At 41.6% G+C, this 14,743-nt stretch overlaps 1 protein-coding gene across 1 annotated transcript in view; it reads left to right on the forward strand.

Moving 5' to 3' along the window:
• cdh13 (cadherin 13, H-cadherin (heart)) overlaps positions 1-14,743 on the forward strand; it is a 295,213-nt gene that overhangs the window by 253,070 nt on the left and 27,400 nt on the right. The gene's annotated exons all lie outside the window — the stretch shown is intronic.

A 14,743-nucleotide genomic window follows, 5' to 3' on the forward strand; every position in this document is an offset into this window, starting at 1 on the left:
GTTGCTAACCAGCTCACACATACATACAAGAATAGAGATGCTTTCGAACGAAAGTCATTAAATAAGTGTTGGATAGAAAGTCTGCTCTTTTAATAGCTGTGACTGCAAAAATAAACATGTCTTATGTGTTTGTGAATGTGTTGTCACGTAGCACCCCGTGTCCCAGTTTAGCCAGTGTTCAGAGTTCTGCAGACTTGGCCGACTCTCTGCTACGACTTCTCCATCTCCTCCAAAATATTTAAGATGTTTTCTTCCTCTTGCTTTTGAAAACAGGGAGAATTTCAAACAGTCGGATCATCCATTATTCAGCAGCTACCTGTCTGCTTTGGCTTCTCACTCTGGTCCTGTACGAGTTAAAAGGGATGGGACTTAAAAGTAAGAGGATGGGATACTGGAATGTCAGGCATGAAAACTGGTGTCTAACTTTGAGGGACCGAGGCAGGGGGGAGAGTGAGACAGATCAGCTGAAGGACAGACTGACTACAAGTGTGACAGCAGTGTGAGGCGCTGGATGTTAGAAAGTGTCCCGAACTCGAAGATATTGAGGAGGCGCAGGGAGATGAATACTGCACACAATCAGCATAGATCTCCACCCAAAAATACACAAGCAATTGCTTTTATAATGTCAGGGTTTGACGCCCCTTCTCGCGTTTTCCAAGAACATTATTTGCATCTTTTACCGACAATGATCAGTTTTAAGAGATAAATGCAGACACAGAAGTTCCCCTCCCTAGCATCTTCGTCCAAATATGGCGATGAATCCAGGCCCTGAAGGTCCCCAGGGACTTGTCACCTGTTACTAAGCAAACTCAAACACAGGTTGCTGAATAGTTTCAGGCCTTTGCTCCTGTTTCTAGATGATATGTGCTATATGTGTTTTGTAAGCGTGTATGCAGTTTTAACCTTCTATAGCTCTAAGTCACTTACACAATAGATCGTCCAGACATGGCGCCGAATGAAGCTTATGACCTTTAATTAACTGACTGAGCTTCAACTCTTTAATAAGCACAAAATGCAATGTGTGTATACAATGATTATGGCTGCCCCTGTAATAAAAGGTTAATGTAAAGCCCACAGGTTTAATAACCATCTTAATGCAATGTTAATGCTGCAGGATATATTGTAGCTGTAAAATAATTTCTTTAATTCCACAAAAGGCTGGCCTGATCGGGGTCAGATGGTAAATGGCCTGTATTTGTATAGCGCTTTTACTAGTCCCCCAAAGCACTTTACACACCCAGTCATCCACACATTCACACACTGGTGGAGGCAGCTACAGTTGTAGCCACAGCTGCCCTGGGGCGCACTGACAGAAGCGAGGCTGCCATATCACGCCATCGGCCCTTCTGGCCAACACCAGTAGGCGGTAGGTGAAGTGTCTTGCCCAAGGACACAACGACGAGACTGTCCGAGCCGGGGCTCGAACCAGCAACCTTCCGGTTAGAAGGCGAACTCCCAACTCTTGAGCCACGATCGCCCCACCCCAGATGGAGTGATCGTGATCAGATCAGCCTGACATTGTCCCTGCCTGCACCAGGATGACCAACATGGGAATAAGAAAACAGGCAAGACCTGAGAAAAAGATTACAGCAACAAATAAAACGTGTAGCTAGTAGATAAATCTGCTTAATAATACCTATGCTACATTTCTGTCAGGTTTATATGGTTGTATCACTTAAGGCAAAGAAATTCCAATGAACTGCCAGATTGTTGACCTGTAATTATAACATCTGGCTGTTTAATCCTGCTTCGACTGATGTTTGGTCTGATTTTCAGACACTTGAGTATCTGTCTGTCTTTGGGTTCAGAACGCTTCTGCAGCTTACAGTAATGGAACAATGTGATGTTCACTGGGATAAAGTTTTCTTTCAGTTTTGTGTCTGTATAAAGAGTTGTGTCACGTTACATGCAGAACTTCTTTTACTTCGTGTGATTTTGGGCAGCTCTCTCTCATTTCCACATTGCAAATGTTTGCAGTCCTGTATGTCGGGTAAATCAAATATTCTGGTTGTGCCAAAGTGCACAAAGTACGAGGCAATGGGGACGGAGGGGGAAATAAAGTACAGAGCAAATCAATTTTGCTGTTGATGAATTTTTACTAGTTGATTTTAAAAGTCATCTCAAAGTTCAATGTAGCCAACAGTTTGAATCAAAATGTGTCATAATACGCATAATACACAGTGCATTTAGCCTCCAACCAATCTTTCTCCTCGTCTCAATACATTAAAAAATCAGCCCTCAAAGGACTGCACAGTTAGCGGTCAGTAACTGAGTCATCGCTACAGCGTATCGAGTTTTGCGTGTGGGTTCACTGTTAGAAGAGGTCAAGAGAAATAAGTGTAGAGCAGCAAGAGATGATTTTTTTAACCTTGTGAAAACAAATTTGCTGCTTTCTTAAAAACGTCACACAATCCCCGTTTTTCTTCCTTATGTTCTGATGCACATAAATGTTTGAAGCTATCAATGATCAATAATCCATTTTCTTTTATACTATATATTTAAATGTAATACATTGTTCCCATTTGTTCTTTGTTACCTTGTGTTATGTGTTGGGTCTAAACTTAGACCCCGCTGACCCCGAGACTTACTCCCATGAATGACAAAAAAGAGCAAGGCAACAGCGGTCGATCGATTTACTTGCAAGAGAGGCCCATCACGAATGACCCCGACGACGGCCTCCTCTCGCTGCCTTTCATTGAAAAACGTTCACAAGAAACAATGGTTCACGCAAGTACCCTCGTAACCCCCCTTGGTTACAAAGACAAGGCGCTGTGTGTGTGTGTGTGTGTGTGTGTGTGTGTGTGTGTGTGTGTGTGTGCGCGCGCGCGCGTGACTTCCTGATCACAACAACATCCTGGTCATAAAAGGGGTAATCTCCCCCACAGGTTCAATTCCTGTATTGGTTCACCATAAACAACACAGTAAAGCCATAAAAAGGGCAGGAAGCTTATCAAGCATCAAACAAACTTTCACAAGGATGTGCTTGTGATAAAACACGACAGCCCCCCCAGAACCGCGAGAGGCTGGGGAGGGGACAACACAGAGAAACAATGTAGAGATGGTAAGCATAAAAATGACAACATTTACCAATTCGCTTTAACATTATGGCTCGTGTAGGGGTGGCCAGACCATAACATAATTGTGATCCCTCCTCGAGTCCAAGCAGCACACAGTTCATACAATTTGATAAGAATTCTGTACAATGAGATGATTTAACACAAAAGAAGGAGCGGGCTATAACTTCGGGGTGGACCTAATGCCAAAACAACAAACAAAAGGAGCCTATCTAAACTTACCTACAAAAAGAATTAAACCAAATGACAGAAACTTACCTCCCTAACTAACAAAAACATCAAGTACGTTGTCTCCAGGTAGGTAGCCAATCCGCAGGAACCGTCTCCTGGATCCACCTATGATGGAAAAGCACCTGCACGCTTAAATTTGCATACGAGAGACAAGATTACGACAGCAGTCGTAACACCTTGTCTTCACTTTCTTTGGATCTCGTAAAAACAAACAGGCATTACAGTCGAATGCTTAATAATGTAAATAATGCAACACAACCATATCGACTTGTAGACGTGGTCGGGACGACCAACTGCTGAAGTTCAAACTGAGCATAAAGGCCATGAAAGGTTTTTTGTGCCTTTGAGCATGGCATGGCTTTTGGTGCCAGACAGGCTAGTCTGGGATCTTCCCACACGACCACATCGTATCCAGCAAGAGAAAATGTAAGAACAGAATAGTCAGACTGGTTCAAGCTGATAGGAAGGCAACTGTAACGCAGCTATAAAAGCAGCTTGCATTTGACTAACCCCAACTGGACAATAGAAGACTGGAAGATGCTGATGAGGCTCGGCACTGTGACTTTCCGATGGGAGGATCGGGATTTGAGCAACATGAAAGCATGAATCCGTCCTTTTACCAGTGCTTCAGGCTGGTTCAGGTGTGGGGGGAAATCTTCTCGCTACACATTGGACCCTTTAGTACCAACTGTTTTAAATAGCACAGCCTACCCGAGTGTTGCTGTCAGTCCCTTTATGACCACATTGTACACATGTTCTGATGACGTGCTGTCACATACTGTCATGTTCAAGAAACCAGTTTGAAATGATGTGAGCTGAGTTCACTGCACACAAACAGTCTCCACAGTCACCAGATCTCAGTCCAATCGATAGTAAACATTTGGCATTGGTAGAGCAGTAAATTTGCATCTTGGCTGTAGAGTCAACAAATCTGAAGCAACTGTGTAACACCATCATGTCAATATGGACCAAAACCTCTGAGAAATGTTGACCTTGTTGAATTTATGCCCCAATAAATGAAGGCAGTTCTCAAGGCAAACTCAGTACTAACAAGATGTACCTAATAAAGTGGCAGGTGAGTGCATATCTACCAGTGTTCTTTAGGAAACAGCCCCTAGCTACTGTAAATTCTCAAATGGTTGAAGAAATGTTTCTATATGCAGGTCGGTGTGAGTATGATAGTTAGTGTGTAGACTCACACACTGATGCCAAATGACAATTTAATTAAGATGGACAACATTTCTGTCCCAGTTTAACCTGCAAACCAATACAACAACCAACCTTTCTCATGTGGTGTGACTAAAAGCACCCACGGGAACACGGAGAGGAAGGAGTAAGGGTCTCAGAGGAAGGACGAATCAACAGGAAAGCACCTCTCATAGAAATGCTTGGAAATGTACTCCCCACTAGTCTAATTGTCTGAGTGTGTGCAGCTTAAATAAATATCTAAGTGGTGCGAAATGAGGGGATGGGAATCTCAGTAATAAGAAACTGAACCGGTGTCGTGCTCACAGTGAATGAAATCAACCACAGTGTAAGGTTAGCCCGTTACTCTGCTGATTTAAGGCTGAAGAAAAACTTTCAAGGATGCAAGCTGCCGGTTTTTCATTTTCATGTCACTCTGCTGAGCAAAACGGGCTGAGTCATGCAGTCTCCTCCATTTTCCTCTCTCTCTTGCTTGCGTCCTGGGATGTGAAGGGACTGATTACAGGCTAATCAGCTGTTTGGAATTTGGTTCTCATTTCTTGCAGCTGAGTAAAGTAAACGAGTGTTAAAAGAGAGAAACAGGATCAGGGGCAGGGAGAGGCTTTCATACTCTCAGTGTGGCAGCAAATAATTAAAACAATCCTAAAAGATGCCAAGAGGAGAAAGCAGAGAGTGTGAAGCAGGAGTAAATTGCTTTTCTTCCTGGTAATTACAGGTTTATGCTTTTCAACTGATGCAAAGAGCTGCTATTTTGCACCTTATTATGATAATAATATTTTCTTGCTCGATGCGTACGTTCGGCCGCACGTGTGCGCGTCACCGGTTTGGGCTGTGTTTTGCACTTTGCTCTGTTCCTGCTTAATAATGACAATGCAAACTGTTCATTCTTCGAGTTTCAGGCCACCATCTCTCTGCGCACACTCTGCTGTTGCTGTTAAATCGACACAGTGGGCCTTTGTGCAGTATACTCTGTGGAGCGTCTGCAGTTGTTCAGTGGAACTGGCACAGAGCCTCCTCGAGACTTCACCTGGCTCACAGCAGATGGCAGTGAGCGGGCTGGAAAAAAAGCTTTGATGCTTTTCTGGTTCTGCAAAGGGAAAGTCAGAGGTAGGCTGAGTATTCATATTCAGTCACATACTTGCTGGGTCTGATTTAAGCCAGGATTCAGTGTTCCTGGATCTGCAGCCGCACCGGGAAAAGGCAGAGCAAAAAAGCATGTAATGAAAGACGAAGAGTGGCTCCGTTTACTTCAACAATGAGATCTGTTTTGTTCTTTGTCCATCTGTGCTGAACTGCTTTCATCAAGTTGTTGTCCCATCGAACACGTTTAATTTATCAGTGGTGATCAGCAGAGATGGGCAGTAACGCGTTACTGTAATCCGATTACTTTTTTCAAGTAACGAGTAAAGTAAGGGATTACTATTGCAAAAACGGTAATTAGATTACCGTTACTTTCCCGTAGGAACGCTGCGTTACTGCGTTACTGCGTTACTGAAACTGTGATCTTTTGTGAGAATGTCTCACGACAGTGACGTAAGCGAGTGCGACGTTCGTGACAACAGCTGTGTGCAGATCAACAATGGATCATATATCGAGTGCGGAGAGAGTATGAGCGTGCAGCGTTTAAAGCGTGGAAGTACTGACCTTACTTTGAGTTTGATTCCATAAAAAGTGACAAAAACATTAGTGTCCGCTGTGCGTGGGAAGAAAACTTCTTTTTACAGCGAAAAAAAACCCCTAAACTTCCAACAAGCACCGAGTAGCTACGACGTAATGGGAAACTCACAGAGAAACTCGTGGATTCTTCCACTGACCGCGGCACACCTGCACCAGGGTAACCCTCCGCCTGCCCCACTCCTGCTTTACAGGTGAAAATAGAGCAACAGGACCGCTGAGTCTTTGACTTTATTTATTTTCTGCTGTGTTTTACTTGCATCTATTTGAAAGACTGAGTGTAAACACAAAAATATTTTATTTTATGTGCTGGAATGTGCAGAAAATAGGTTTAAATGTTAAACTAATTTCTTCCAGTCAGAGAATGTTGCATATAATTTAATGTTTGCTTGATGCATAAAGTTAAAAGATTAAAACTAATAAAACAAGTTTTAAAAAGAGACTTTTCCATTTGATTACATTTTATATGATGGATTATGCAGAAAAAGTAGAATTGGGCTGAAAGATCTATCGCTTTATCACCTATTCAGGTTGTAAGTCGTGTTTTTAAAAAGTAAATAAGTAACTAATTACTTTTGAAAATAAGTAATCAGTAAAGTAATGGGATTACTTTTTGGAGAAGTAATCAGTAATTAGTTACTGATTACTTTTTTCAAGTAACTTGACCAACACTGGTGATCAGTAGCTTTTGCTAGTGTAAAAGTAAAAATAATATCCACAACAATAAATGGGTGATACTCACAGATGTTCCACGATGCAGTAGCTTTCTATGTTTTCACTCGAGACGGTTTCTCACGACTGCCAATGAAACTTCTCACCACATCCTAAAAAGAAACACCTTCTCACCTTTTACACCAAGTTGCTTTGCTCACACACGCAAAGACAAAGCTGAATCTGTTTGATTGATGCGACACACGCCAGCTTTTCTCTGGTCCTGCCACATTCATTTCCTCTGCATGGACACGCTGCACTGTGCTGATACAGAGCAGAAATATGAACAGGTGTGACATGGGTAATTTGTTCACATGGCCTAGAGCAGTAGTTGGCCAAAACTGGGCAGCTCAGCTCAGTTTAGAGTTGAAATCCAGCTCGCAGCGACTGACCGAGGTCTCTGTAGGCGACCCCAAAGAAATCACTCATGTTTTGAGAACAATGGCTCCAAAGCCAAATTCCCTCTCTCGCTCTCTCGCTCTCTCGCTCCGTCCTTGTGTCTCAAAGAAATGTTAAAAGGAAATTTTATTATATCTCATTAAAAGTAATGCAAATGTTTGTTGAACTCTGGTTTCACTTACAATAAATCAGGTCAGTTCAACACTCGATGTGTAATGCTTTGTGACTAAATGGCCTGTACCCACATTTTTAAAGTAACCTGAGAAATCAAATGAAAGCAGGACAAACCTTCACCCAACTGTCCTCACAGCTTCAAGCAGCTTCAAGCAGTTCTTCAGCACAGTGTTCAAACTGGATTTATGCTTTACACAAAGGGATTTAGGTGAGTCCCACCATAAATACCTGTTGTGCTGATCCATCGTCCAGGCGTTATATCCACTACCACAGCACTAAGTGAGCGTATTCTACAAGATTAGGTGTTATTTAGTTACTAAACTGCAATGCATATAAAAGTGATATTCAGACTATAATCATAATGCAGAAAAGGGCTATTAGATTAATAAATCATGAGGGGTATAGGGCTCACACAAATGCACTCTCTATTAAGACACAAGCCAGGATCTGGTGAAGTTTAAAACAGTGCAAATAATATATAAGGCAAGGCAAAACAACTGCATGGAATGATGTTATGAAATGTTGGTGAATGTATATGTTTGAAATAAAAATGAACTGAACTGAAAACTACACACGAACGTTTTTTCCCATCAGAATGTTAGAAATTCAGTATTCACATAAATCGGCCTCTACATACAACAAAGCTTGTAGGAGGAATGCAAATTTCTAGTGGTTTTACAGATAAAGTAATGTGACAGAGCTCTGGAGTCCATGCATATACTTCAGGCCAAGGCAGAGTATATCCATGCATAATGCAGAGTCCGGTTTTCACAGATTTGTTTTATTGTTTTGCTCTGTTTTTGTCCCAAATGGTCAGAAAGTCTGCAGATGTCATACACAGTGATGTCTGTATAAACTTTGCTTAAATGCCTCACCAGCACAGAAGGTTAATCCGTGTTAGTGCCGTCTCTGAAGATTTGAAGGTCCAACAACAGGGTAGTGTCAGAAGCCCAACAGGTTGGGGCCAGACTGGTGGTGCTGGGTCACAGTTCTTACCTGAATTGGAATTTATTGAGATCTTTGGTTATAGCCATAGTTGTCTGACTCGTCCCAGATCACCATTGCAGAAGCAACAGAGCCAGCGATCCAGAAGGGCGAGAATTTGTTTTCCTGATGCTCTTACACACAGTTTCGGTCTCACGTGTCCCCGTCTTATCGCCATCCTTGATCCCTCTTCTTATCTCACCTTTCCTTTTTCTTTCCTTCTCCTCTCGCTTTGCAAAACCGCAGATTTGGATGAAGCGTACAGTTGCCGTAGCCAAACGCAAGCCGGAACAACCTCTAGTTCTACTGCTTCCCTTGATTGATGTTCTCATATCTGTCGCTCGCACACACACTCAGCGGCTCTCAGATAGAAACAGACTATTAGCATTGGCTCTGTGCCGTCTCCATTCTCACAGTAAGTTAGACTCAAATCAGAAGAAGATCTCGTTGGCAGAGGAGAAAGAAGAAAATGATAGAGAGACAGATAAAGACAGTGAGCTAAAGTTAGTGCCAGCTCAGAGTCCAGACAGGAAGAAGAAGATGGAAACAAACGAATGAGACAAGTGCATAATAGTGTTTACTGTGAAATGCTGTCATTGCCAGCCGAGTGTATTACTATACATCCATCTAAGTTGCGGTGCACAAAACTGAAACTGTGCTCGTGTGTTGTGCATGAGAAATTAAAATTGGCTGTGATGGTTGCAAACGCTGAAGTCAGAGTCGTAACAGAGTATCGCAGGAGTGCAAAATGGTCAGTTTATCGAGCGACCCAGTAAAGCAGAGGTGCGTGACCCTCTCCTCTCCACGTGCACACATCCTGCAAGAGTTTAAATATTTAAATTGGATGCATTTCCCTTTTCCTCACATAGCCTTATCATTATACTTTAAAGACCCATGAGATCACCTGGGAACCATATATTGTGTTATTTGACTCTGATCTGTGTCTCATTATGCATCGCTATCTTCTTCTTACTGTTGGGCATTTTCATCAGGAAAACAGTATTTTAGCTTCCAGCCTTTCCGCCGCCCCTACCTCGATTCATTATGTGTCTTTGAACAGCTCAGACCTCTGAATATGAATGACGCCTGCATCGCTCTGATACAGGTGAGTAGTTTATTTGATTATTCAAGGAAGTAAACAAATTACCATGTAAGGATGAAAAAAGATGACTGAATAAACACTGGCATGAGCATATTAGCATGTTTTTTTCATCACCTGCTCAAAGACAGTCCATAGATTATCTGAACACAGAAGAATATGCAACAACGACTTTAACCCTTACAACCAGTGTGAGGCAAATTTGACCCGATTGGATCTGACTGCAGGAACATTTCACTAAAGTTCATCCATTTATTCTAAAATGTGGTGAGTTTTCACAACAATTGTATAGAGAAAAAATACTATGAGGGAGCGTGCTTTTTCCTTTCGTGCCCCATTTTTGTGGAACAACCTCCCTGAAGATATTAGGCAGGCATGCTGTGTGGAGGGTTTTAAAGCCAAGTTAAAGCTCCACTTGTTCCTGATCCTATGTGTCGTAATTCCATGCCAGTTTTTACTGGTTCTATCAGTTTTTAAATTGTCTTGTTTTTTTCTGTATTGCTTTATTTATTTATTTTTATCTTCAAATAGCTCCTCAGCATATTATTATTATTATTGTTGTTGTTGTTGTTGTTGTTGCTTTTGTTAATTTAGTGGCTAGCATTGTCACCTGACAGTTGAAAGACTTCTGGTGGATTATACAATTATAAAATCACCTGAGATGCCAGTGTGGGAAATACAGACACACATGTTTCCATCCATCCTCTTTCCGGATCGCTGGAGCCTATCTTAGGCTTGTCTTAGGGCAAGAGGCAGGTACACCCTGGACAGGGCTAACACATAGACACAAACCATTCGCACATTGTGCAAAGACTTGTGCAGGAAGCAAACGTGGGAGTACATGCAGCCTGATGGTGGAATTGAACTCAGGACCTTCTTGCAGTGAGGCAACAGTGCTACCACCGTGATGCTCCTGTTTCCTGCCGTCACTTTAAGTACATATACTAATTTGCAGTAATCAAGTTTTAGGCTCCAAGTGTTAATTAATATGGAGATTCTCATTATAATTATGAATGATCATTCTGAGGATGATACAGAACTAAAGGCAGCGTTTCATGGCTGTAATAATGTTTGTATAATGAATCCCAGCAGCTTCGGATGCTCCTGGCAGTTTCACTCTCAAAATCTAAATTTGTGAAAGCAGATGTTTTCTGCAGAAACATGTTTTACCTCAAATATCGACTTCCCTATTTTGTGAAACACTGATTAATGAATAATTATCCTTTTTTTTTTTATGTCAGATAGTTTTAATCCTGAATTGATCAGTACTTCAAAATTTGTTGAGATGTATTATGAAGGAATTGTTGAACCATACTGTGAGGGTGTAGAATATGAAGAGTATGTAAGGGTTAAACTAAAACGACGTCAATGGATTAAAAGCAGGAAGGGCTGAAACTTCAATGCCAGGAATACGAAGCTAATCTAGTAAATGGGAAGTGTTCTGCTAGAGAGCGATTGGCTGTTTAAATGCAGGCGATGAAGAAAAAAGGCAGAAAACTGAAGTAAAATGAAATGCTTTCTATGTATGAAAGCAATGTTTTTTTTTCAAATAAAACAGTCATAAGAACAGAAATTATAAGAATATCCTAAATGACAGTGGTGCACATTCTACAAAGGGAGGAGAGAGCCTAGATATTCATTACGTCGCTGTAAAACCAACACAGGCTCAGCAGGAAAACAGTCTCAGCTTTAAGGGGAAACAGATGAATTCAGCGTATGCTTTGAGAGTTTCATGTGGATTCTAATCTAATCTTTTAGTCTCAGTAGAGCAGGCAGCTGTTTTCAGTAAACAATCTCTCATAAGCGCTGCATAAAATGGCAGAGAAACAAAGTTAGCTTCAAAGTTGGTGAAGATATTTAGCTGCGAAACAGCAGAGGTTTCCTTCAGTGGGGGGATAGTGGGGTAAAAGGTCACCATGTCCAATTGTGACTAACTCGTTATGGAGTTTTGTCCCTGGGTGGTAAGCAGTTAATGTTGTTTAAAGTTTAGGAAACTTTAAATTAAGGAGCGGTCAAACTCATTATTAAAGGCATACTACTGAAGCCCATGACCCTGAATCCTCCCTTAGTTATGCTGCAATAGGTGTAGGCTGCTGCGGATTCCCATGATGCACTGGGTGTTTCTTCTTCACTCACTATGTGTTAATAGTACTCTCTGCAGATGGCCCCGCCCCTCCCTGAGCCTGGTTCTGCCGGAGGTTTCTTCCTGTTAAAAGGGAGTTTTTCCTTCCCACTGTCACCGAAGTGTTTGCTCATAGGGGCTCATAGGTCATAGGTTTTTCTCTGTATGTATTATTGTAGGGTCGACCTTACAATATAAAGATTTGGTGCTATATAAATAAAATGGGATTGAATTATTAAAGCCATACTACTGAACCTGTGAAAACTGTTGTGTGATATCCTCACGGGGTTTAAAGGGAGCTTCCCTTTGTCTGATTTAGGACACTTACTTAGGAAACAGGAAAAGACCAACAAAAATGCTTTTAGTTGGAGTAAAAATGTAGATTAAGGTTCTTGAAACTTCACACATCAGGGACTAAAATCACTGCTGTTTTTTCCGTCTGCCTGCACGAGTTCTGCAACTTTTTTCCAAGTGAAGTACTAAATCACTAGAGAACCTATTCAGGCTACAAAAGGGTTTGTTTTATGTGTAACTATAGTTTGAATGTTCACAGGGGACCAGGACAGGCATCTTACACCCAGCTCTGTTCTACCAACATCACCCTACTTCCATATAATTACTTATTCTTTGCAAAGAAAAAAACATGGAGCCTTCCAATGCATGCTTTATGTTGTAAAAGTTCAGATTTGCCTTCCTAACTTCAAAAATGCTTGCATGAGTGGATTCGTGGGCGTGAGCAAGTAATCATGAGATATTTAAACAAGTGTTGATACTGAGCAAGTATACTCATAGAACCAGTTACGCCAGTCGGCTTTTTCAGTGTTGTTTTGTTTCGTTTTAATGCAGAATTATCAGCCTATGTTGTTAATAGTTTAATCCTCTGTTACATGTTTTTAGTTACCTGTAAATTGTATGGATATGCTTGTATTTATATGGCCAACAAAATGAGTTGAAAACATAATAATCTCAATATTTGCATTTAAAGTAATACTGGGTCTAATTCAGAGAATATGCATTTATAACCTTGCTTGGAAAACGGACCCCAAAACCTTGTGTGTATTTAAAAAAGGGATTTACACGAACAACTAGACTAAATTACTCAGAACTGGTGCCAGCAACATTTCTTAGGCTACTTAAGTCTAAAACAAACAAGAGAAACAACCTGAATTTATGCAAACGATGTTCTTTCAGAGCACTTGCGAGTCAGCTTTCATCTTCTCTCTAAATTAGCTCTTATTGCAAATTGTCTCTCTTATTCTGTGTATCCCACCCACACCTGCTATTGACACAAACATAATCACAGATGCACACAATGTATGCCAGCATTTTGCTCCTGTTGTAACTGGATTACAAGTGGGTGGCAATCCTCTTTCTCCCCCCTCCGCGCTTCCGTAACGCTTTGAGTTGTCTGGGGAAACTGAGGATCCTGGCTCACATCGGACTTTTCGAAAGAGCTCATCTCTCACACGTTCAGCGCAGCGACAGTGGATCTCTAACTTCAGATTAGGATTTAGGGAAGAGTTGTCAAACTTTTTCATTGTGTATTGTTTAAGACATTTTAGATTTCAAAAGCCAGCTTGTCTTATGATTGCTACCATACGCATATTTTATGTAACTCCATATTTTATGGATGACTCACTTTTTAAACCCCTTGTAGTCTGATTGTCTTTCGTGTGTCCGGCCCTGGATCGCTTCTTGTAGGACAATCGGACAATTGCAGCCGACTCCTAACATCCCAACCTGTGTGCGCTCTTACAGCGAAGGACGATTCCTCACCGAAACATTCCCAAAGCCATAGCAGGTCAGAGTAGCCCCTGAGGGTGCAGCGGAAAGAGTCACACTGTGGACCTATTGATGCTTTACTTTCTGCAACTCTAGTGAAATCTGAACAAATCACCTTGCTGTCCTAGAAGTTATTTCACAATAAACGCAGGGTATTGTGCATCTATAGGTCATTTTTGCTTTAAACTGTGTGTTTTACCTTATGTTGAAGTGTGTGTGTGCGCGCTGAGCTAAATGAGGACACGTGCAGCGTTGTGTGTGTGGTCTGTCTCGTTTGTTGACTGATTTGTTTGGACCTTTTCTGGTTTTGGAGATAAACACGTTGAAGCAGATATGAATATTCCTAATGGCTTTTTAATGTCTTTCTAATTTGCCCTTTAAAGGGCTCTAATGGACTGTCCCCATGTTTGCACAGAGAGGAAAAAACAATGGCTCTGACTCATTTGGTGGTTACCTTTGAGCCTGCACTAAAGCAGACAATATCATTACAGTCCTTTAGAGCTCCTCCTGTAGGAAGAAACATAGTACCGTCATACTTTACACCAAGTGTTTGTGTAGCAGCGCACATTTAAAAGGGCTTCCTGGGGTCCCAGCTCTGGAATAAATGTGTTTCAGCGCGTTGAATGAAAATATCCGTTAGTTTACCGAGTGAGGAATTTTTGTTTTATTCCAATCGGGCAGCGGGTATGAAAGATCACAGAGAATCGATCTTGATGACTCTGAGCACGTTACTGTGGATGTTTTGGTGATTTTCACGAGCTCAGTTGCTTCTCAGTAAAACTTTAACTTCTTCTCTACCAAATTCACACTTTTTTGCCATTTCTATCCAATAATAGAAATAATAGAAATAATGTGACATCAGTCACATTATTTCTATCCGATAATGTGACTGATGTCATCGCACTAGGCAGGCAGCTGTGCAAAAATGCTTATACGTTTAACAACAAATACCTTCCCGACATTGTTGTGTACATGTTCACGTGTGTGCATTTCACTGTCGCAATGCAGCGATGATGAAAAACTGATGCAAGACACAAACCAGAGCATGTGTCTAAAACTGCAGTCGGTGACGGCGAGAGAGACATATGGAGGTTAATAACCTGTCAGCCCAGCTCTGTAACAGTGGAGAAGTAGGCCTAATGAATCATGTGGCTCTTCAGTGTGTTTAACAAGCGTGTGTAATACAAGTGTGTGTGTGTGTGTGTGTGTGTGTGTGTGTGTGTGTGTGTGTGTGTGTGTGTGTGTGTGTGTGTGTGTGTGACATCCAGGCAGAAAAGGAGCATTTAC

The sequence above is a fragment of the Diplotaxodon limnothrissa genome, linkage group LG7, assembly GCF_057381915.1.
Source record: "Diplotaxodon limnothrissa isolate DT_005_m linkage group LG7, D_limnothrissa_male_GT1.1, whole genome shotgun sequence".
Lineage (NCBI taxonomy): Eukaryota > Metazoa > Chordata > Actinopteri > Cichliformes > Cichlidae > Diplotaxodon > Diplotaxodon limnothrissa.